The sequence below is a fragment of the Pongo abelii genome, chromosome 2 (assembly GCF_028885655.2).
Source record: "Pongo abelii isolate AG06213 chromosome 2, NHGRI_mPonAbe1-v2.0_pri, whole genome shotgun sequence".
NCBI classification, from domain to species: domain Eukaryota; kingdom Metazoa; phylum Chordata; class Mammalia; order Primates; family Hominidae; genus Pongo; species Pongo abelii.
In genome coordinates, this window is record NC_085928.1 from 23104642 (window position 1) to 23131038 (window position 26397).

At 33.3% G+C, this 26397-nt stretch overlaps 1 protein-coding gene across 17 annotated transcripts in view; it reads left to right on the forward strand.

Moving 5' to 3' along the window:
* The window catches only part of ZBTB20 (zinc finger and BTB domain containing 20), an 841831-nt gene that overhangs the window by 125723 nt on the left and 689711 nt on the right, over positions 1 to 26397 (forward strand). For 3 of the 17 annotated variants that reach the window (XM_054551488.2, XM_063721762.1, XM_054551487.2), the window contains one exon: positions 22470 to 22537. The exons of the other annotated variants lie outside the window; for them this stretch is intronic. The gene's annotated coding sequence lies outside the window, so the exon portion shown is untranslated. The remainder of the gene's footprint in view (positions 1 to 22469; positions 22538 to 26397) is intronic. 17 annotated transcript variants of the gene reach the window in all.

Below are 26397 nucleotides of genomic sequence, written 5' to 3' on the forward strand. Positions count from 1 at the left end.
GTACAAAGAGTAAGGATTTGTCGAAAACTCCATAGTGTAAGAGTTTACTCAAGTTTGGATTTGTCAGAGAGAAGTACAGTATATTTCAGTTCCCTATGACAATCAAGATGGAAAGATGACTATGAGAGGGGATAGCAGAGACAGGGAAAGGTGAGAAACAGATGTAGAAGAAAAGAAGGTGATGCAGAACTGAAAAAGACACAGACATGAGAGCTGAGAAAGAACACGTGGGGCACAGGCATAGAAAGATGGAATGAAAAACAAAACAAAAAAAGAGAGTTTATGGGATTCAACAGAATTGAATCTAGGCATATTGTGTAGTGCTGGCAAAGTTCAAACAAGCACAGTTTTACTGTGTAAGCTATGAATAGAAAGTAAACTGTCCATTTTTTAAAAAAAGATAGAAACCCTATTCTACATTGGACAACTTACTTCCTCCTCCTAGTTCTTTCTTCCATTTCTACCTGTTAAGGTTTCAATCTCTGTCCTTCTAGGCACAATTTAACTGTCATGCTTCAGTTAGGATGAATTCTTCCCTCTCTATTTATATAGTGCTTTCTAACTCCAAGAGAACACTTGAATCTGTCTCACAGTAGAGTCATTGAAGGTTGTCTCCTGACCTCACTATTTGTTCGTGAGTCAGGGCTGGTCTCATTGTTTCTTCATCTTCATATTTTGCCTCAGTATCTCGCACAGTGTTTTGCATAATATAGGTGCTCAATAAATACTGCACTGAATGGAAAATACATATCAGATATCCAAAAGTTAAACATCCAGATATCCTTATGATAGTGAAGGTAATATATTTATTCCAATGATTCTACCACTATCAAAGTTACTTACCTCTTTTGAAACTGCCTTTAGAAACTGCACAAAACCACCCAAGATAAATGGCTTTTATCATTTCCATAATATTTTTTAAATGATTGCCCATTTGGTGACTGAAAACAGATAGTTACAGCCTTAGAAAGATTAGTTTGAATGGAGTAGAGGAGGCAAAGGACAACAAATTGGAGTAGATTGTAGAGTTGGAGGTGAGGAAATGAAGATAAGGGATTTCTATAACTATACAGGCCAGGTTTTGCTATGGCAATAAACTTGGTTCTGTCGGGTAAACATGGCTTTAAGTTACTCTTGACTATTTCTAAAAAGCAACGAAAATTAAAGATCAGTTGTCAGTGAAAATATTCAAAAGGATATGTTGTTGGCACTGAAGGTCAACATTGTTTGCACATTGTGCAATATTTAGAGCAATAGCTATACTGTTTAAATAAAGAACTATCTTCCAAGGCAACTACTTTGCAAAGAATAATAATACTCATTTTGGTTGCATAAATTTTCATTATGTAATAGTTCCTTTTGTTTAAAAATATGTTTTAGAATATCAAGTTGAGTCTTTTTATATATATTAAATAACTAAATTTTGTAAAGAAATTATACTTTTAAAATTTTTATAAATAATACTTTTTCCATGTGGTAAACCATCGTTCCTTAATTTATCTGTTTTTACGAATCCTAAATTTTCAAAACTTAGAAATTTAAAAATGGAGATTGTCTGAACTATTATGTGAATAGATTCAAATCTTTTGAACAAATGTCGCAACTTTTTCTTCAAAATTGTTAATAAAGTGTCTTAAAGGCCAAAATATTGCTAGTATTCAGAATAATTTTTCAAAATGAAGTGATTCCTAAAATTATTATGCTACGGAGTAAATTAAATATTTATCCTACCTGGAATAGCCACTTTCAAAATGTCTCCATTCAAGTTTTTATTTTATTTTATTTATTTTTAACTAAGAAGAGCATTCTCAGTGGAAATGTATAAAATATTTTAACATAATATTTAGTTTGACAAATATACAAACATTTCCATTGTTAGACTACACATATTTTAAGTAATGATGACTTATTTTGAGTGTGGAAGAGAGTAGATTGTTTGAATTATAGAAGTAGAATTTCTTGGTAGCAGAAGAAAAAGGATCCTTTTTACAGAACTCAGTTTATATAGCATAACACATGCAAATATGTTCATTTGAGAAAATATTCATGTTTGAACAGTGACTCAAGTTTCATTCATTATATAAAAATTTTTAAATAAAACCTTTACAATGTAGGACATCATTGAAAAGAACAGCTTCATTACACATAAATGTTTAACAATATTTCTAATGTTGCATATGTGTAGTTTTTTTTACAAACTTTCTTAACTTTATGTGTATATGTGTACACACAGATACTATATATATGTATCTATGGAAATATACATACTACCCCAATCTTTACAGTAAGCTTGTTATAGAAAGACAATGCGTTTTCAGTAAGTAAGCTTGCTTTTGTTTTTGCTGCTGAACTTCATATGTTTAGGCCTGATTTCAGTGAAAAATCAAGTTGACTAAATCCAAAATTCAAACATAAAGTTCTTTGTATTCATGCAAGCTATTATTCAGGAAAAGAACAATTAAGACTTTTACTTAGAAAACACTCTAAATTAAAAATGGCATTCCAAAAATATGAGGAAAGACTCAAGTAATACATAAAATTAGACTAGATGAAACTTGTCCATTAATGTAAATTAAAAGTTAAAGAAGTAACTAAAGGACAAAAAACCTACAGTCCGTGGCTGTATCCTGCCTTTTACTCCATCTAACAGCCTGTAAAAATTTAAATTAACTTACACATCTAACCAGTAGGACATTCGATCATACAAAGTTATACCATAGCGATAATGTTCTGCCTCATAGTGGTATTAAAAGAAAATTCTGTTTAATAGAAGGGAAGTCTTTCATTTATAATAAAGCTATTCAATGTAAAGTCAATCCAACAAAAATATTTCCATAAATGTTTAAAAGACATACAATGTAAGCATAAATGGAAGAGAATAGGTATTATATGTGTGTGTATAGAGAGAGTATATGTACAATATGTTTATTTAAAGTAGAGATGAATAAACATGAAGAAGCAAACTAGATTTACATATGAGGCAGGGGAGAGAATATAATGAGTACAGTACAATAAAGTCTCTAGCTTTTATCTTTTATCATCCTCAAAAAAGACAATTAAATGTTTTAAAAAGGAAAAGAAAGAAAATGTTTCTTCCTTGAACTGCTTTAAGATTCCTTTACGTGAAGTTAAAAACTGTAGCTGCCATAACTAGTTGGGCCATTAGTTTATCTAAACCTGTCTAGACCTGACTCTAGTGTTTCCCACTATATGCCTCTGAATTAATTATCATTTGCAAAGATCTGAAACCTTTGTCACTGAAGCTACTTTCATGGGATTTAACAAAACATTTTGAACTGTTGTGAAAATACTGAGGCTAAACTGTTGGTTGGCTGCTATTGGTATTACATTTGGTAATTTATAGATGTAGCATAACCATGCTTACACATATATCAATTTTAAAATATGATTTGTCTTTTTGAATAAGCAATATAACACTAAAGCCTGTATTACATAAGAGCCTGGGTACTTCTAGTGGCTCAAGACATTTGGGTTTCAGCTTTTTGCTTGAAAATACATTTGAGGAAGTGCAACTAATCCTACACAGAGTTGTACTGCCCAGGAATGTCTTGTCCTTCCACTCTTAGAGGAAAGAGCAAATACTTCATTTCCAATCATGCTGTCTGCTTCTTGCATACACAGTTCAAAAATCCTTTTCTGTTAGCTGGACTCTTCTGCATTTATCTCCTGAATTTTTGTTGTTCTTATTTTTGTGGAAGCATTTTATTTCTTCTCTAATTATTTCTAACTCTTCTCTGCATTTGTCTTCCCTAGTTTGCTCAGTTTTTCCTTTTACTACCTCTTCGGAGTTCTCTGTCCAACCAAGATTTTCTTTGCAGTTTTATGTAACCACATTGGCTCTTAGTTTGGTTTTGGATGTCTGTACCTTAGGAAGAGACTTCTCTTTATTGTCATTAATGTTCCTCAGACATCTTCCACCTGCATTCAGTATATATCCAGACTTTATTTCACATTCTTTGAAATTCTCTTTCCACCCTCAGTCCATTAATTTTGTAATATAACTTTTATATGAAACAAATGTTCCTAGGTACAGCAAAGACTAAAAGAACGAATAAAGTACTCAGATGTCCGCTAATTTTTCATGAGTCTAATGTTAACATTGAGACCATTTCAGTATGTAGTAAGTCTGCAACTTCCTTTTTTATTGTATATACATAATATTTGCTGCTTGAAGCAGTAAAACATAGGACATGCACTAAATTCTTCAGGGAGCCCTGTATTACATAATTTTGTTCACTAAATCCCAGGTAATTATAAACCTCATTTTGTTTAAAATACCAAGATTTCACTTGGTATAATTCGTTCAATGCAGTTTTCCTTTTACCTCAAAACAACCCCTGAATATGGTCATAAATTATTTGTCAACAAATTATTTAGGTTCAAAATTAATCCATCTAAAATTTTTTCTCTGTCAAGATGAAGGGCAGATTTAAACTGCTATATAAATAGAGAGGGGTAACAACAACATCGGGAAAAATTAGATTTTTCTTTTCTTGTGGCAGCACTTACAAAATATTTAGTCAAGGTAGGTAAAGTATAACTGAGCAAATTGCTGAATTTCAAACTATAATTTCATGTCGGGTACAAAGGACAAAAAATCACACAATCTGGAGGGGAGAAAAGTTAACGCTGTATTAAAATTGTCAAGCAACTTCTAAAGTAGATGAACTGCCTTCATAATATTCTCAGAACAAAATGTTCTCCAAGAGCAGATCTGATATGAAGAGCCAAAAAAATGAAAAACATTCACTACTAATTTACTGCAGTCACCCATAAACTATTACAAGAACATTATGTATTAGGGTTCAAGCCAGCAAGCTATTAAAGCAGACTGCCCTGGTGTCTTTTCATTTTACTTTAATGCTACCGAAGCATTAATAACTCTTCAAGGAATTGTAGTTATGTTGAAATTATCTTATCATATAATCAATTTTTCAAATATTCCAAGTCTTTTAAGGTGAGCTCTGCTTTGTTTCTTGTTGGTCAGTGTTGTTCCACTTTCACAAATGCGATCATCATTTTTTGTTTGTCTAGTCCAATTCTTCCTTTCATCTTGGAAACATATCAGTCTAAATGGTGCTAATTGCCATAGTTAATGAATGTCAAGACTTCTAGCACCCTTGGCCCCATTGCCACTTTATGTGTCTCTGCTCATGTGGTGATCAAAGAACAAAAGATGGAAATAATCATATTTAAAAAATTAAGTAGATGTCACATATACACCTTTTTTGGTTTGTTGTTTTTTCAACTTTGGGAGAATAAATAATCCTGCTGAAATTACTTTCCTTTATAGTCTGTGGTTAATTTTATCTTGTTAAAAAATTTTCTAACTAAACCTTTTTTTTTTTTAATTTAAAGGATAGCAATGATACTATGGCAGAGCATGATTAACCCAATGATCTAACTCTTTAAACACACTAATCACTGTGTTTCCTTGGTAGCATAGATTCCAGGGAACTGAAGCATCTTTCAGTTTTCTTTACTAATGGAAAATATCAGCACATATAAACTTTGTACAAAATTAGAAGTCCTGGTAACTTCATGCATACAAATCAGCAGTGATTCAATGTGAAACTTTAAGAGATTAAAAAAACAACAACAAAAATCCTTAGGCATCAACAGGATTAAATTTGGAAGAAGTCATTGAAATGTAAATTTCAAGAAACTGGGTATTTCTTGCCAGCACAGAAATAACCACAATTTAGTAACATTATCTGAAAGTAAATATTCATATATTTGTGTGATTATTTAGTATGTGCATATGTGTTGTATATATGTATGTGTATTTGTATTTCTACCTCAATTAGACTGTAAGATCCATGAGTCATCCTTCATTTCATTACCATTATATCTCCAATTCCAGCACAGTGTTTGAAACATAGCATTTACTCAACACATATTTGATGAAGAAATTATAGCGATGATACAAATGAAATTGTACATAATTTAACTTTTTAAAATCCTTAATATGAAAGAAATTGTGAGAAAGCATTAATGATAACAGACTTCCTCAATAGGTAGTTCAATTCACATCTCTCTGTGACAGCATTTTTTTCTTGATCTATCTAAATAAAAATTGCCGTCTTTATTAATTTATACTATAAATTTTTCTTAAGAAGATTCACCAATGATGGTTTAATGGAAATAGCATTGAATCTATAAATTACTTGGGGCACTATGGTCATTTTTGTGATACGAATTCTTCCTATCCATGAACATGGAATGTTTTTCCTTTCGTTTGTGTCCTTTCTAGTTTCCATGAGGAGTGGTTTGTAGTTCTCCTTGAAGAGGTCCTTCACTTCACTTGTCAGCTGTATTGCTAGGTATCTCATTGTTTTTGTAGCAGTTGTGAATGGGAGTTCATTCATGATTTGGCTTTCTGCTTGCCTGTTGTTGGTGTATGGGAATGCTGGCAACTTTTGCACATTGATTATGTATCCTGAGACTGCTGAAGTTGCTTATCAGCTTAAGAAGGTTTTGGGCTGAGATGATGGGCTTTTCTAGACATAGGATCCTGTTATCTGCAAACAAAGATAATTTAACTTCCTCTCTCCCTATTTGAATATGTTTATTTCTTTCTCTTGCTTGATTGCCCTGGCCAGAACTTCCAATATTATATTGAGTAGGAGTGGTGAGAGAGGGCATCCTTGTCTTGTGCCAGTTTTAAAGGGGAATGCTCCCAGCTTTTGTCCATTCTATATGATATTGGCTGTGGGTTTGTCATATATAGCTCTTACTATTTTGAGGTATGTTCTTTCAATACCTAGTTTATTGAGAGTTTTTAACGTGAAGGGATGTTGAATTTTGAAATTCATACGGAACCCAAAAAGCACCCAAAAAGCAAAGACAGTCCTAAGCAAAAATAACAAAGCTGCAGGCATCATACTACTGGACTTCAAACTACACTACAAGGCTACAGTAACCAAAACAGCATGGTACTGGTACACAAACAGACACATAGACCCATGGAACAGAATAGAGAACTCAGAAATGAGACCACACGCCTACAACCATCTGATCTTCGACAAACCTGACAAAAACAAGCAATGGGGAAAGGATTCCCTCTAATAAATGGTACTGGGAGAACTGGATAGCCATATGGAGAAAATTGAAACTGAACTCCTTCTTTACACCTTATACAAAAATTAACCCAAGATGGATTAAGGAATTAAATGTAAAACCCCAAACTATAAAAACCCTAGAAGAAAATCTACACAATACCAGTCAAGATGTAGGCATGGGGAAGGATTTCATGACAAAAATGCTAAAAGCAATTGCAACAAAAGCAAAATGACAAATGGGATCTAATTAAACTAAAGAGCTTCTGCTCAGCAAAAGAAACTATCATCAGAGTGAACAGACAACCTACAGAATGAGAGAAAATTTTTGCATTCTACCCATCTGACAAAGGTCTAATATCCAGAGTCTACAAGGAACTTAAACAAATTTACAAGAAAAACCAAACAACCCCATTAAAAAGTGGGCAGAGCACATGAACAGACACTTCTGAAGGAAGACATTTATGCAGCCAACAAACGTGAAAAAAAGCTCAACATCAGTGATCCTTAGAGAATTGCAAATCAGAACCACAGTGAGATACCATCTCATGCCAGTCAGAATGGCAATTATTAAACAGTCCAGAAACAACAGATGCTGGTGAGGTTGCGGAGAAAAAGGAATGCTTTTGCACTGTTGGTGGGAGTGTAAATTAGTTCAACCATTGTGGAAGACAGTGTGGTGATTCTTCAGAGATCTAGAGGCAGAAATACCATTTGACCCAGCAATCCCATTAGTGGGTATATACCCAAAGGAATATAAATCATTTTATTATAAAGATACATGCACGTTTATGCCCATTGCAGCAGTATTCACAATAACAGAGACGTGGAATCAACCCAAAAGCCCATCAGTGATAAACTGGATAAAGAAAATGTGGTAAATATATATCATGGAATACTATGCAGCCATAAAAAGAAATGAGATCATGTCCTTTTCAGGGACATGGATGGAGCTGGAAGCCATTATCCTCAGCAAACTAATAGAGGAACAGAGAACCAAACACCACATATTCTCACTTATAAGTGGGAGCTGAACAATGAGAACACATGGACACATGGGGAGGGGGGACAACACATACTGGGGCCTCTCGGGGGTTTGGGTTGGGGGAAGTGAGAGCATCAGGAAGATTAGTTAATGGATGCTGGGTTTAATACCTAGGTGCTGGGCTGATCTGTGCAGCAAACCACCATGGCACACATTTACCCACGTAACAAACTTGCACATCCTGCACATGTACCCTGGAACTTTTGAAAGTTGAAAAAAATATTTATCAGTCCAAAATAACTTTATTTACGTATCTTATAGTAATGAAATAATATGTTTCTTTATTTGTGCACAAACATATTTTATATCATATTGCTTAATTAGCTGATCTAGAATATGTTTTTTGTATAACTATTACGTAGTAAGTCACATTCCAATCAAACTTACATTAAAATGATAAGCAATGATTTCTACTTGCATAGCATATAGGGCATCTGAGACCCATCACACAGCAGGTAAGACATCACAACTATTGCTAAACTTCTCACTCCTTCCATGATTGATTACCTCATAACAGAACTACAAATGTGATGTCATTAAAACAGCCAATAAGGTTTTCAACGAAATAGCTTTTCTTAGCCTTTTATAAAGTGACAGCCACTTTATAATTTTATGGGTGAGGCAATGCAGTGAAGAGCTTGTTTTGTTGTCTTTTGTATTGTCTTGCCGTACTCCTTGACATGTTGCTTAAGCTAGTGTTTTAATGAGAAAAGTACTCAAATGAAAAACAAACAATAAGGAAACAAAAAACAAAAAAGACACCGAGGATCATAGATGCTTCGATAAACAGACACTTTGAAATTTAGAGCAACCCTTCTACATTAACTAGTATACCCTAAGATCCATAAGAGCACTTTTTGGTTCATTGCTACATCTCTTAGCAGACTAAGAGCCTAGGAGATCATATAATTCACAGAAAAAAACTCAATAAAAAATATTTATTTATTATTTTTATTTTTTAATTTTTGTGGGTACTTAGTAGGTATATATATTTATGGGGTACATGAGATATTTTGATAGAGGCATGCAATGAGTAATAATCACATGAGCGTAAATGGAGTATTGAGTATCCACCACTTCAAGCATTTATCCTTTGTATTACAAACAATCCAATTGTACACTTTTAGTTTTTTTAAAATGTACAATTAAATTATTTTTGACTATAGCCATCCCATTGTGCTAGCAAATAGTAGGTATTATTTAATCTTTCTAACTATTTTTAACCCATTAACCATCCCCACTTCTCCCCCTACCCCAAACACCTATCTTTCCCAACCTCTGATAGCCATCCTTCTACTCTTTATCTCTATGGTTCAATTATTTTAATTTTTAGCTTCCACAAATAAGTTCAAACATGTCAAGTTTGTCTTTCTGTGCCTAGCTTATTTCACTTAACCTAATAATTTCCAGTTTATTGATGTTGTTTTAAATGACAGGATCTCATTCTGTTTTATGGCTGAATAGTACTGCATTCTGTTTAAGTACCGCATTTTCTTTATCTATCCATCTGTTGATGGATACTTAGGGTAAATATCACTGCAATAAACATGGGAGTGCAGATATATCTTCAATATACTGATTTCCTTTCTTTTTAGTGTACACACACACACATATATATTAGGGATTGCTGGATCTTATGGTAGATGTTTTTAGTTTTTTTGAGGAACTTCCAAACTGTTGTCCGTAGTGGTTGTACTAATATACATTTCCACCAGTAGTGTACAAGGGTTCCCTTTTCTCCATGTCCTCGCCAGCATTTGTTACTGTCTTTTGGATCAAAGCCATTTTGATCCAAAATGTGTCTTTGTTGTGCCTTTTTCTGATTGGAATATTAGGGTAATACTGTCAAACATAGAATGAGTTTGAGTGTATTTCCTCCTCCTCTGTTTTTCAGAGTATTTGAGTAGGATTGGTGTTCTTTAAAGGTTTGGTAAAATTCAGCAGTGAAGCCATCAGGTAGTGGGCTTTTATTTGCTAAGAGACTTCCTATTATGGTTTTGATGTCATTACTTGTTATTGGTCTGCTCAGGTTTTGGATATGTTCCTGGTTCAATTTTAGTAGCTTGCATGTGTCTAGCAATTTATCCATTTCTTCCAAATTTTTCTATTTCTTTCTATATAGCTATTTATAGTAGCCACTAATGATCCTTTAAATTCTGCAGTGTCAGTTGTGATGTCTCCTTTTACATCTGTGATTTTACTTATTTGGGTCTAAAAGTTTGTCAATTTTGTTTACCTTTTTTAAAAAATAACTTTTTGTTTAGCGATCTTTTGTATTATTTTCTTCATTTTATACTCATTTTTCTCTAATCTTTATTATTTATTTTCTTCCACTAATTTTGTGTTTGATTTGCTCTTGCTTTTGAAGTTCTTTAATATGCATCACTGGGTTGTTTATTTGAAGTTTTTCTGTTTTTTCATGTAAGTACTTAAAACTATAAACTTCACTCTTAGTACTGCTTTTGCCATGTCCCATAGATTTTGGTATGTTGTGTTTTTACTATCATTTGTTTCAATAAATCTTTAAATTTCCTTCTTAATTTACTCATTTACCACTTGTCATTCTGGAACATATTGTTTAATTTCCATGTGTTTGTATAGTTTCCAAAATTCCTCTTGGTATTCATTTCTGGCTTTATTCCACTCTGGTCAGAAAATGTGCTTGATAATATTTCAATTTTTTGAGTGTCTTAAGACTTGTTTTGTGACCCGACATATGGTCTATCCTTGAGTATGAACTATGTGCTGAGGAAAAGAATGTTTATTCTGCAGGTGTTGGATGAAATGTTCTGTAAATATCTATTAGATCCATTTGGTCTATAGCACAGATTAAATCTGATGTTTCTTTATTGATTTTCTGTCTGGAAGATCTGTCCAATGCTGAAAGTGGGGTGTTAAAGTCTCCAACTATTATAGTATTGGGGTCTATCTCTCTCTTTAGCTATAAAAATATTTGCTTTATAAATCTGGATACTCTAGTGTTGGGTACCTATATTACAATTGTTATATCCTTGTGCTCAATCAACCCCTTTATCATTATGTGGTGACCTTCTTTGTCTCTTCTTATAGTTTTCATCTTGGAATCTATTTTGCCTGGTGTAAGTTTAGCAACTTCTGCTTTTTTTTAGTTTCCATTGGCATGGAATATCTTTTCCCATCCTTTTATTTTCAGTCTGTGTGTGTCTTTATAGGTATTCTGTGTTCTTATAGGCAACAGATCATTGGATCTTTTTTGTTTGTTTGTTCATTCATCCACTTTGTGTCTTTTGATTGGAGAGTTTAGTTGATTTACATTCAATGTATTATTGATAAGTAAGAACTTACTCCCGCCATTTTGTTTTTTGTTTCCTGGTTGTTTTGTGGTCTTCTCTTCCTTCTTTCCTTTCTTCCTCTTTTCTTTTAGTGAAGATGATTTTTTCTGGTGATATGATTAATTTCTTGCTTTTTACTTTTTGTGTATCCATTGTATTTTTTTAAATTTTAAGTTACCACAAAGCTTGCAACTACTATCTTATAACCAATTATTTTAAGGTGACAACAACTTAACACTGTTTGCATGAACAAACAAACAAACAGGCAAATAGAAAACTAAGAAAAACTCTACACATTAACCTTGCCCACTAGCTTTTAAACTTTTTATTGTTTGTACTTATATCTTACTGTACTATGTCTCAAAAAGTTGTATTTATTGTTTTTTATCAGTTCATCATTTACTCTTTGTACTTAAGAGACAGCAGTTTATACACTACAGTTACAGTATTATAATGTTCTGTGTTGTTCTGTGTATTTACTATTACCAGTGAGTTTTGTACTGTTAGATGATTTTTTATTGCTCATTAACATCCTTTTTTATTTGATTGAAGTACTCCCTTTAGCATTTCTTGTAGAACAAGTCTGGTGTTGATGAAATCCCTCAGCTTTTGTTTGTCTGGGAAAGTCTTCATTTCTCCTTCATGTTTGAAGGATATTTTCACCAGATATGCTATTCTACGGTAAAAGATTTTTCCTTCAGTACTTTAAATATTACCTGCCACTTTCTCCTGGCCTATAAAGTTTCCAATGAAAAGTCTGCTGTCAGATGTGTTGGAGATCCATTGTATGTTATTTGTTACATTTCTTTTGGTGCTTTTAGGATCTTTTTTTATCCTTGATCTTTGGGAGTTTGATTATTAAATGCCCTGAGGTAGTCTTCTTTGGGTTAAATCTGCTTAGCATTCTATAACCTTCTCGTACTTGGAATATTGATATATTTCTCTAGGGTTGGGAAGTTCTCTGTTATTATTCCTTCGGATAAACTTTCTACCCCTGTCTCTTTCTCTACCTCCTCTTTAAGGCCAATAATCAGGTTTCCTGTTTGAAGCTATTTTTTAGATCCTGTAGGTGTGCTTCATTGTTTTTTATTCTTTTCTCTTTTGTCCCATCTGATTGTATATTTTCAAATAGCCTGTCTTCAGGCTTACTGATTCTTTCTTCTGCTTGATCCATTCTGCTGTTAAAGGACTCTGAGACATTCTTTACTAGGCCAATTGTATGTTAAAGCTCCAGAATTTCTGCTTGCCACTTTTTAGTTACTTTAATCTCTTTGTTAAATTTATCTGATAAAATTCTGAATTCCTTCTCTGTGTTATCTTGAAATTAATTGAGTTTCCTCAACACAGATATTTTGAATTCTCTGTCTGAAAGGTCACATATCTCTGCTTCTCCAGCATTGGTCCCTGGTGCCTTATTTAGTTCATTTGGGGATGTCATGTCGTTTTCCTGAGTGGTGTTGATGCTTATAGATGTTTGTCCAGGCATTGAAGAGTTATGTGTTTATTGTAGTCTTCACCTTCTGGGTTTATTTGTAGCCACCCTTCTTGGAAAGATGTTCCAGATATTTGAAAAGACCTGAGTGTTGTGATCTAAGAAATATCTACTTTAGGGGCATCCCAAGCCTAATAACACTGGTTCTTGCTGATTTATAGAGGTATCAGCTTTATGGTCTTGGCTAAGATCTGGGAGAATTCTCTTGATTACCAGACAGAGACTCTTGTTCTCTTTCCTTGTTTTCTTCCAAGAATACAGAGTCCTTCTTTCTCTGCTCTAAGCTACACAAAGCTCAGAGTGACCCAAGCTCCCTTGCAGGGTAGAGTGACCGAAGCTCCCTTGTGGCCATCACCACTATGACTGTGTTGGGTCAGACCTGAAGCCAGCACAGCAGTGGGTTTCACCTAAGGCCTGATGTAACCGCTCCCTGGCTACTGCCCATATTTGCTCAATGCCTGAGATTCTACAGTCAGTAAGTGGAAAAGCCAGGCAGGCCTGTGTACTTCTCTTCAGGACAGCAAGGACCCCCAGGTTCCACATGGGTCCAGAAGTACCATCTGTAGCAGTATTTTTACAAAGTAGTAGAAAACCTTCCATACTCCCTTACCAGAGAAAGGTAAAGGTCAATGCTAATTGTTTTGTTTTTTGCTTAGTGGGAGAAAAGTAGGAAAGGAAAGACAAAATTTTGATAATTAACCGAAGGTAATTACCTTTTCGAATAAGTCGGCACTTAGTAAAATGTAAAACAAAAGAAAAAATACATAATACTGTCTTAGTTTATTTTGTGTTGCCATAACAGAATACCACACACTGGGTAATGTATAAAGAAAAATTTATTGCTCACTGTTCTCGAGGCTGTGAAGTCCTATAAAAGGATGTTGGGCATCTGGTGAGGGCCTTTTTTTCTGTATCCCAACGTTCTAGAAGGCATCATATGGTGAAAGAGCTCATTAAATGAGGAGGAAGAAAGAGCCAAACTTGCTTTTATAGCAAAGCTACTGCTGTGATAACAACATTAATCCATTCAAGAAGGTGGAGCCCTCATGACCTAATCATCTCTCAAAAGTCCCACCTTTCAACACTGTTGCATTGGAGATTGAGTTTCCAACACATGAACTTTGAGGGATACATTCAAATCATAGTAAATACCCGGTCCTCTCAGGAAGAGGAAGCTGGTGTAGAGGCACATGAACATGCACATATGTAACCTCTAATTGCCAGCTCTGGACTAATATTGTGATAGAACCTAATTATTTTACTGGATTTATTCTCATTGCCTGAAAGGGGATGAGAAAGCATTGTTGGGAGAATAGGTATGTAGGAGAAACTGAGCACCTGGGCTTATTGGCTTTGTTAAAGCCAAATTTTAGTCCTAGAATAAAAGCTTAGAGGATAAGTCAATCTGAATTCAGATGGGGTGGGGAGAGTGGCAAAGAGTTTTTACTCACACAATTTTTAACCATGTAGATTAAGGGCTATATAGTGATTGTACATTTCAAATGAGATGACATAACTGTAAAAATAACACAGAACAAAAATATATAGCATTAAAAAAATCTGAAGAATACATTCCAGAAGAAAGCGTTATCCAAGAAACAGAAGAAAATTCAAGAACAAGAAATATAAATAACCCAATGGAAAATGTTCAAAGGATATAAAAACATAATTCATAAAAATATGTGTCCAATAACATATAAAAATATTTAATCTTACATACACACATACTAAGTTTCCTTATCAGATTGACAAGGTTTTACAAATTAGATAATATTCATGGTTTGTGAGCATATAGGAAATATACAGGATTGGTGGGAGCATAAATAGTGTAAGTTATTTAGAAAGAAGCTGAGAAATAACTCTCACTTTTTAAAATGTAGCTACATTCTACTAGCAGAAATTTGTATTACAGATATACTTCGTTTAAATCTTGCTTTCTATGCTTGTATGACCTGATTTATCTCCTACCAAGAAAAAATGTTTGCCATTACATAGATCAGGGACAGGGAGGAGTAAGTTACTTCTAATACCAAGGAAATACAAAAATTACAGAAGTGGATCTAGATTTTAGTCCACACTTTTTCATTAACTTACTTTTATATTGGACATTTATCTTTCCTCTCTAGGTCTGTTTTTTCATATGTAAAATTATGTTTAGAATTTTTAGATTGTTGAATGATCCTTCTACCTCTCAAACATTGTTCACGATTACTTACAAAAAGATGTTCTTTATGTTTTAGCTGCTTATTATCAGGAGCATTTTTATGGTTATTTTTCTAATACCAGTTGAATATTCATGATACATCTCATCTAATAGAAACATATTTTCTCCTAGCCCTGCCTTTAACCCTCAGCATACAGATTACAGGGCAACTGTAGGGAAACAAAGGAAAGGGCTTGAACTCAAGGTTCTTCCAAATCCCCTTGGTGGATGACAGTGCCATTAAAACAGACGGGAAGAACAGAAAAATACCACTTTGGAGTGAAGAATTTAAAACTGCAGTTTGATATGTCATAAGCTGAAGTATCTGTGGGGCATTCAGCTAAAGATACTCCATGGTCAGCAGTATGTATCCAACTGGAGAGATATAGAAGAGCTGTGATAAGGGCAGGAGCTACAGACCTAAGAGTCATCAAAATAAAGATGATGTTTGAAGTTGAAGATGTGAATATAATCACTCAAGGAAAAGGATGATGTGAGAGCAAGAGACCATTGGAAAGCAGAAGAAGAACTCATATATTGGGTCAAGAAGAAGCAGAAGAGCCTGCAAAGGAAGAGAGAAGGGCAGGAGAAAAGCCAAAAAGTATGAAGCCAGTGAGAGGACAGTGTTTTTGAAAGAAAGGAGTTGTCAAGAATGTCAAAACATCTGAGATATAAAGTAAAGTCAAGTCAAAATGTATTCGATTGGATTTGACCGTCTTTTGATTTGTGATCTTGGTGGGAATAATTAAATTATGTTTTAAGGGCAGAAGTCAGTTTTCAGTGGACTGTAAACAGGATGAGGGGTAAAGAAGTAAAAACTCTCTTCAAAGATTTGACTAGAAATAAGAGAGAAGAAAGTGGTAACAGAGCAAATCTTCAAAAAAGGATTTTCTTTCATTTCTATTGTATGCTTATTTTTGTGTATATTTGATGGGAGATAATCATGCATGTTTATATGCTAAGAAGAAAGAACTTATAAAGAAGAAAAAGTTGAGCATATAAGTGAGAAAAAGGGATAAGTAATAGAACACAGAGGAATTGTTAAATAAGTATTAATTGAACAGCTTATTATGAGTTAGTGAAGTCCTGAAGAATGAGTTTGATGACATTTAAAAAACACACAAAACACATTGTTTAAAATATTCTCTAATTTCCTTTTTTTTCTCTTTCTCTTTCTTTATTTCAGAAAATGGTATTTCCTCCTTATTCAAAAGGAGTAGATGTAATTGGCAAATTAAGTGATAAAATATATAGAGGACAAGTATTTCTAGAAGAAGTTGAAGTCATAAAGGATATTTCACTTGATTTTATCAAAACATATTTTTTAGAAGACTCAAGAAAAAGTAAACGAATCTCAGAATTTTACTTAAAACATACTGACTATAATGTAGTATACAGTGGCTTAATGAAAGAACAGACTTTGCACAATGAGAAGTAGAAAGAAATATAGATGCAACTATTTTGCAGAAAAATAACAAATACTCCTATTCTCATCATTAAGTTTACTAACAATCTGAAAGACCAAACTCAAAAGGGATTTTCTGGTACTGCTACATTAAATCAGAAAAGAAGTTACCTCGAGTTTTTTTTTAATAAAAATAAACAGCTAAATCAGGTTAAACTAAAAAGATTTCAAATGAATATCTAAGGGAACAAATAGTGAAAAGTCAGTAGACAGCAGAAACTTGAAATGTATTAGTACCAAAACGCTAAACATAAATATTAGGCTATTAAAACACACTAAGAATTAGATGTGTTGCCTTAAAAGGTACTTAGTTCCTCCAGCCTGGTATGTCTCAGTGGCCACTTGATGCTGTAGAAGAGGCTCAGGTGCCAGGTGCATGATAGGGGTAGGTGGGCTCTAAGGTGCCCTTCAGCTCCATTATGCTACGGTTATATGATTCTTTGAGATACTTTGATAAAACATAAAGGCACAATATATTTTTGCCAAGGAGGAAGATAATGTTCTGACCAAGAAATAATATTCAGGGGAAAAAAAAGAAGTGCCATCATTTCACATATTTCAAGCTTTACTAAAGACAAATGGTTATATATATATGTGTGTGTCTATATATATGTGTGTGTATATATATGTATGTGTATATATATGTATATATATATTTATTTTTATATAGCCAAGTGGATAAATTTTATGACTATATTTAATTAATATGAGCACATTTTAGAGTGGAGAAAACAAAGACTTCATTCATCTAGCAAATATTTATTCAGTACACGAAGTGCTAGAAACTATATGAAGGTAGTAAATAAAATAGTCCTACTATGGAGAGGGAATGGAGAGGGAGTGGAGGAATAGATGATAAACAAACAAACAAGCAAACTAGTTCATTGTACATAAAGAAGTTATTTTTCTCTGATAGTAACTAACAAAGGTCTGGGCAAGAATCAGAGGGTGATCGTTTTAAGAGGTGGTGTTTCTGTTGAGACTCAAATTATAAGAAGGATCCAGTGATGCAGAAATCCAGGGCAAGGAATAGGATGTTTGAAGCCTCCACAGAAGAAAAGCATTTTGTAGTAAATCAGGAAGCAATAACAAAAAAGAAAAAAGAAAAAAAAAATTGGCAATGTCTAGGAACAAAAAGGACATTAATGTGGGTAGAATGCTGTGAGCTAAAAAGAGAGTAGATTGAAATGAAGTTAAAGAGAAATGGAGAGAGACCTCGTAGAATTTTGCCCTAAATGAAATGGGAAGCCAGGGAAGTATGACACAGTACCATAATAAACCTGCTTCTGGTGCAGAATGGATTGGAATTATCAAGGCAGTTAGTGAGGAATCCAGTTAGAAGGTGAGTACAGTGGTCCAGTGGTCCAGGATGGAAATCACAGTGACCTCAACTAAGAAGGCAGCAGTAGAGGTAGAGAGAAGTTGATAATTTGTCAGTTAAGTCCTGAATCACCTTGATTGTTACCTACTCTCTCTCTTTGGTTCTTAATTTTGTCTTCTGTAAACTGGGGTTAATTATATTAATGCAAAGAGATGTTCAGAACATGATTTGAGACAAGACATGAGTTCCTGACATAAGGTAGGATGCAGTAAATCTCAGTTCTTTACAAATAACTTATTTAAAAATAAAGTCCATTCCAAGTTCAAAATAGTAATAGCAACTAAACATCTAGTCAGATACAAACTGTTTGGTTTTCAAATGTGTGTATAATTTCCTAGATAAAGGAAAACATTTAAATGTTTTCATGATATATTTGGGGTCATTAAAAATTTATACAGATAAATTTATACAAATAAATACAAATACAGATACAATAAATACAAATACAGATAAAATGTATACAGATAAACCCAATGACCAATTAATTACAACAAAAAAATAAAATCAAGAGGTAGGAATTTTTATTTAAATTAGGTTCAGCCACATTCTATTAAACCTTTTCTAAATGTATTAATTTAAAAGTGAAGAATTGAAAACAAATTTTCAGGGTAAAAATCCCTCTCCTTTGAAATGGGGTTGTTGGCTTGAATACAATGACTACCCACTTTCCCTCTGTCTCTGCTTCTCCTTCATAAACAGGCCCACACACACACATACACACACATAACTTTTAGCAACTCTGTTTAACATTTGGAAAGAAATGGCTGACATGTAGAAGAGGGATAAGTAAATAAGTTGCATGAACTGTATATAAATGAACTTACTTAAAATTCTTTAAACAGAAATTTCAGTACCATAGAGATCCTTGAAATGAAGACAGATAAATCTGACTAATTATAGCCAAATATCTCTTGCTAAAAATTTAGAGAAACTTTCTATGAAATGATTTGTAAATACAAATCTTAATCCAAAATTATATTATAAATATGTCTTCCTCAGCTAAAGAAATATTATGCCCTTTAAAATAGAGCAAAAGAAAAACTGGCTGAGCGTTCTGTGTGAGAATACGCTGAATATTCATCTATGAACAATGAGAGGAATGGCACCCAAGAAAGAGAACTGTGGAAAAATGAAAGACCCTCTTGTTTTTTGTCTTTCCTTTATACATGTATAAAACTGAACAAAGAAAAGAGGCACAAACCCTAGTGTGTGTTCTACTGAAGAAAAACTTGTTTCTGAGAGTTGTCCAGTTTTGCTAAGTCCCCAAATAGCTTATCCTCTAAGGAAAAAAAAATATTTTGTTTTAAAGGCAAAGACTCTTGGTTACAGAATACTTCTATGTAATGTAATGTTCAGTCTTGCATATACAGAGATTATAGGCAAGGCATCTTTTTGGTCATTTTAGACCGTAGCAGTGCAGATTTTATAGGTACCTTTCTGTACTCTTTTGAGGACAAAATGTGCATGTTTTCAAGGCAGGAAACCTTGAAAGCTGGGGGATAGTTTTGGGCAGTAGCACAGAGTTAATTTCTTTGCAGACCAACTAGAGATTGAAACCACGAGCAGATCTATTGAAATCCCAAGTTCTCATGACAATAGAGGCCCAAATTCTGCAGAGATCTCAAGTGCTAGAATAGTTGTTTGAAAAGTATCAGGGTTCCCTGCCTTCATCCTGACAGTAGCATTAATTTTAAAATGACTATATTCCTAGATAAAAACACACATTTTAAAAATTTTATAAATAACCTTAATCCTTTTGTTCTGACAATATAATAATGAAGACATAATATTAATAAATACAAGTTAATGTTTTTTGGAGTTTTTAAAAATCCATATTGATTTCCAAAACGTTTGTTTCTACTGTTGAAAAGAGAAATTCAAACCACCTGATTGTTCACAGTAAGTAAAATTCAGCTACATATTTATCTTTGATTTCACTAGACAGGTAATATTGAAAAAAATGAAACATGCCTGTCACCTGACACTTGAAAACATAATACTTGTTAAACTTAGTGTTTTTGTTGTTGTTGTTTTGTTTTGTTTTTTGTTTTTTAGTAGGGGCATGCTCACTATGTTTCCCAGGCTAACCTTAAACTTCTGAGCTCAAGCAGTTTTCCCACCTCAGCATCCCAAGTTGCTGGGATTATAGGCTCATATCAACACACTCAGCTTCTTAAACTTAGTTGTTTTATGTTTCCTGTTTTAAATTTTAGAAATAAATGGATTTAACTGAAACAATAGCCTTTAATTATTGTAGCAGTTTTAGGCTTACAAAAAACAAACAAACAAACAAACAAAAAAAGACCTGGGGAGAAAGTAGAGTTCCTATATGCCCATTCACCCTTCTCCTCCCCACTTTGCCCCATTATTAACTATGGTGGTACCTTTGCTACAACTAATGAACAAATATTGATACATTATTATAACTATAGTACATTAGGGTTCACTGGGTGTACATTTAATGGATTTTGACAAATGCATGATGTTATGTGCCCATCATCATAATATCATACAAATTACTTTCACTGCCATGAAAATCTTCTGTACTCTACCTGTTTATCTCTCCCCATTTCCAATCCCTGGCATCTTTTTTACTGTATCTATAGTTTTGCCTTTTCCAGAATGTCATATAGTTGGAATCATACAGGATATAGCTGTTTAGACTGGTTTATTTCATTTAGCAGTATGCACTTAAGGTTTCCCTGTATAGTTTCATGATTAATAGCTCACTTCTCTTTAGTGCTGAATAATCTTCCATTGTATGGATGTACAAGTTTGTTTATGCATTCACCTACTTAAAGACATCTTCGTTGCCTCCATTTTTTTTGCAATTATAAATTGGGCTGCTATAAACGTTTATGTGTAGGATTTTGTGGAACATAATTTTCAACAAAATACCAATGAGTATGATTGCTAGATCATATGGTGAGTGTATGTTTAATTTTTTAAGAAACTGACAAATAGCATTTTGCATTCCCACCAGCAATGAGTGAGAGTTTGTATTTCTCCACATCCTTGACAGCATTTGTTGTTGCCAGTGTTTTGAGTTTTAGCCATTCTAATAGGTGTTTAGTGATATCTCATTGTTTTAATTTGCAGTTCTCTAATGGCATATTATGTTGATCGTTTTCTATGCAGGTTTTTCATCTGCATTTCTTTGGTGAGATGTCTGTTCAGATCTTTTGCTCACATTTTAATCAAGTTGTTTTTCTTGTTGAGTTTTAAGACTTTTTGGTGTATTTTGGATAATGGTCGATTATCAGAAATGTGTTTAGCAAATATTTTCTCCTAGTCTGTGATTTGTCTTTCACAAAAATGGAAGTTTTAATTTTAATAAACTCTAACATCAGTTATTTCTTTCATAAATCTGGCTTGTGGTGTTATATCTGAGACCTTATTGCCAAACCCAAGATCAACTAGATGTTCTCCTATTTATCTTCTAAAAGTTTTACAGTTTTGCATTGTACATTTAGTTCTATGATTTATTTTGAGTTAAATTTTGTGAATTTAATGTCAGTGTCTAGATTTTTTTTCATGTGGATGTTCAGTTATTGGACTATTTGTTTAAAAGACTTTTGCTCCTTTGTATTGCCTTTACTTCTTTGTCAAAGAACAGTTGACTGTACTTATGTGGGTCAATTTCCAGCTTCTCTCTTCTGTTCCATTGATCTAGTTGTATGTTTGCAAATACCACACTACCTTGACTCATGTAGCTATATAGTAAGCCTTGGGGTTGGGTAGTGTCAGCATTCTGACTCTTTCTTCAATATTGTGTCTCCTATTCTAGATGTTTTGCCTCTCCATATAAACTTTAGAATCAGTTTGTGAATATCCACAAAATAACTTCGTGGAATTTTTATTGGGATTATGTTGAATCTAAAAATTAAATTGGGAAGAAGTAATATTTTGATAGTATTGAGTCTTACTATCCATGAACATGGAATATCTCTCAGTTTATTTAGTTCTTTTTTGATATCTTTGATCAGAGTTTTGTAGTTTTCTTCATATAGATCTTACACATTTTTTTGTTAGATTTTATGTGAAGAATTTATTTAATTTTTTGGTCTTAGTGTAGGTGTTGTGCTTTCAATTTTAAATTTCAATATTTAATTGGTAATATATTGAAACACAAATTTTGTATACCTTTAATGCCTGACTCCCAATTTCTCTTTAAAAAAAAAATCCCTAAACTTGTGTATGTATATTAAATTGCTCTTTGCTTCCACATGGTTCCCAATTCTTCTTTTTTAATATGTGATTTAAAAAAACTCCCCATTTTAAATTTATAATACTGCTATTGGTCAACAGCTCATATTTTTATTTGAAGTTTATTCTGGAATGTGTATTAAATGTGGTGTGATGTGTTTCCAACCATCTTATAAGTCTAATTCATGTATTCCATTGGATATAAAAGAGTAATCTGACTTTTTTATCTTGTAAGAGTATAGTGCTAGAATTTATCTTTTAATACTTATTTTTTCCTGTTTTTAAAGTGCTTATTTTAACAAACCTGGAAAACACTGAAGAGTATAATAAAATTGTTCAGAAGCCTACAATACAGGTAATAGTTTGAAATATAGACTCCTTTTTTTAACTTGTGAGAAATTTGTTTTTTTTTTTTGATTTGTGGGAAATTCATCAGGTTTAGAATATGCCACTTCAGATATAATTTTTTTCCTCATAATGATCAAGAATTTAGTACATATCAGATGAAAGATTTTGCTAGTTCACCTAAATGTAGACATAAGCATGTCCCTGCTAGTATTGATGGTATTCTGTTGTTGCAAGAAGTTGATAGTGTTTTCCTGTGCCAGAGCTTTTGGGACTGAAGTCACAGGACTTGTTATATATTCTCAGAATTCTCTGCTGACCTAGTAGTGGGGGCCACATTTTTCTTTAAAAATATGTAATGAGGTTTTTTGTTTGTTTGCTTTTGAAGAACAATTTATCCAGGGATATAGCATTTGGAACCTGCTAAATTACTTTTGGCAACGCGTTACTGAATAATACTGAGTTAAATTTTTTTGAGTCGCACGTAAGGTAAAGTAGCTATTTTCAAAGTGTTAAGTTCTCTTTGATCTTGTCCACAACATCAATACTGTGAGGTCCTGACAGGCCAATGTTTCTTTTGAATACAGCCAACCTATGGAGAGAAAAATCTGTTAAGTGTTTCTAGGGTTTGGGAAACGTGAAAGGATATTGGTGAGTTATGGTGAGCTGGACTCAAAATATTACTGGAAAAGAAAACAGGCCACAAAACTAATAGGAAAATGTTACTTTAAATCCTTTATTTTAAAATTATAATATTCCCCTTAAAGTTTATGTTTTAGGACTTCTAGCGGTGGGGTGGGAGAATACAAAATATTTAATTTTATAAAAGAAATAGTCTGCTAATTTACAAATAATTCAAAAATGAATTAGTCAATATTTAAAATATTAAATAATGTGCTGTAATCAACATTTAAAATCATCTACATTCAGATCTGTTATCCTAAAATTATCAGTAATATAATATGCCTTAGAAGAAAAACCAGAAGAATTTGCCTCTTATAAGCACTTTAGAGCAACTATTTGATAACTGTGCCTGCAAAGTTAAATATTAGATGGTATTGCCAGATGGATCTCATATGGTAAATAGCACTGTACGAGACGGCATTTTATTTTGCTATTTTTTTAAAAAAATGAAAGTCCAACACAAAATAGTCTAGGTCATTAAATGAATTCAGAGTTATGCCTTAAACAAATATAAGATTGCAACATAAATTAACAAAGGCCAATGAATTCAAAGTTAATGCTGACTTTTTCCGTTTTATTTAAATTATGCAATAGCTTCAGTTATCATTGAGAACTGTTTTATTATTTGTATTGTTGTTGCTAACATATCTTTTGACCAAAATATCTCCAAATATTTAGCTGAATATTGTATATTATAGAGGCAGTTAAAAAACAATGATAGCCGAAACGCTTGGAGAGGTGGTAGTATAAAGAAAACTTAAATGTAGCTTGGAGCTCTTTTTTCTTTATGGAAAAGAGAACACTTCATTCAACTATATTTTTCCTGACATAACAAATATATAGCACTGTTTTCAAGCTAGTTACCACAGTTCTTGGGCCAAGAAAGTAGAGATGTTTCATTTTAGAAAAAATATTGGGATCGAATATAAATATTTGAGGAAATTCCTTCTAAGAACAAAGAACTTTTCGAGGGAAAAACAGTAAGTAAAAAAAAAATGTAGGTTTAAAGAAAGAAAAGCTGATAAGTTTGCATTAAGTTTTATATAGTGCAAATTATATGTAATGAGTACATGATATTTGAAGTTTTTACATGTGCCCTCAATTTGTGCAAGTTCCTTCCTTCCTCTCTTCCATCCTTCTGTCCTTCCATTCTTTCTGTTTTGCCCTGAAAATTTCCCTCCCCCTTTCATTTCCCTCCCGTTCCTTTCCTTTCATTTCCCTCCTCCTTTCCTTTCCTTTCCTTCCTCCTTTCATTTCCCTCTCCCTTTCCCTCTCCCTCTCCCTCTCCCCCTTCCCCTTCCCCTTCCCCTTCCCTTCCCTTTCCCTCCTCCTTTCATTTCCCTGCTCCTCTCCCTTCCTCTGCTCTCCTATGCTCTCCTTTCCCCTCCTTTCCCCTCCTCTCCCCTCCCCTAACCTCCCCTCCTTTCCCCTCCTTTTCCCTCCACTATCATTCTTTTCTCTTGACTTCGATGATACCATATTCTGATTGATCTTACCCAATTTTCTGGCTTCAGTTACTATATATCGATTGATTACAGCCACATCTTTATCTTAAACAAGATCCTCTTCCTGAACCTCAGACTCCAATACCAAATTACCTTCTAGACATCTTCATTTGAATAACCCATAAGTAACTTAACATATAAAGAAATAAACTTAGCACATCCAAGCCACTTCCCTCATGTTTCACATCTCTGTGAGTGATATTACCACCAACCCAGATACCCAAGTCAGGTAAGCTCAACTTGATCCCTTCCTGACTACCACATTTAGTTAACTACCACATTCTTTTGAATCTACGTCTTTGAAATTATCCACTCTTCTGCATATCTAGAGTCACTATTCTATTCTACATCATCATGCTTTACCTTAGTTATTGAAATAATATTCTAATGCCTCTTCTTTCTTCAGTTATGCACCCCTGTTTTTCTTTGAGATAAAGGGAGACATGAAACAGTCTGCCATGTGACTTTATCACTTAATACTCTTCAGTAGTTTCCCATTACTCTCATGATTAAGTCTAGTTATTTTCGGAGGTTTCAGAAGGTCAGGCATATAAAGAGGTCACAAATTCTTTTGTGATGGCACAACAGCTCTGTATCTTGATTTTGTTGGTGGTTATATCAATATATATGATACAAAGACGTACAAAAAATGAGTGCATGCACAAACTGATGAAATCCAAATAAAATTTGTTGTTTATTTTATTGTGCTAGGTCAACTTCCTCATTTTCGTAATGTACATGGTTATGTAAGATGATACCAATGTGAAAAGCTGGGTAACGGGTAAATTTGACCTATCTATACCAATCTGCAACTTCATGTGTGTATATAATCACTTCAAAATAAAAAGATGTTAATTTGCTTGACTGTAGTAATCATTTCACTATTTATAGTTATATCAAACCATGCTGAACACCTTAAATATATCCTAAAAAAATAAATGATTTCAAAAATGAAATCTGTCCGTTTCTAGCTGGCTAATGTTGAACAGATTATTTACCCTTTCTACCTTTGCTCCTTTTTCTCCCCAGCAGACTACATTATCATCTAGTCAAAAAAAAAGTAGACACATCCATCTAAATACACGCTTAACATCCCAAGATAAAATCTGTAAATATCCTGGGTCAGCTGGGTGGGACTAGCTAGTGGTATCCTCTTTTCATGAAGTTTTATAAAAAGAAATTAACCTACCACTTAAAAAGACTAATCTGTTTACCTATGTTCTGAACACTAATTCTACTTTTTTAGAAATTTTGCACTAGTGATTAATTTTATCTTTCATATGTCTTCATGCTTTGTCTCTTTGTAAACTCCTTTGTTATCAACATTCAAACTTGTTCAAGCCCTTCACTATTTTTTTTTAAAGAAAATAAAAAGAAAACTCTTTCCTAACATTTCAATCTGTCTTGAAAAATTACTTTATTTCTTTGGAAACCATTGTTTTTATTGTTTGCTTTTTGACTTTTCATTTATTATTTGGATTATACTAGTCATGTTACTGAATCTGATGGACACTTAAAAATTTGTTTTACCCATACCATAAAATTTCACACATTTCAAGAATAGAGTTTAGCATATTCGCAAGGTTGTACAAACATCACCACTATCTAATTCCAGAACGTTTTAATCACCCTAAAGATTCTACACTGTGGATCTAGCAGTAATTCCTGGAGATCCATGCTC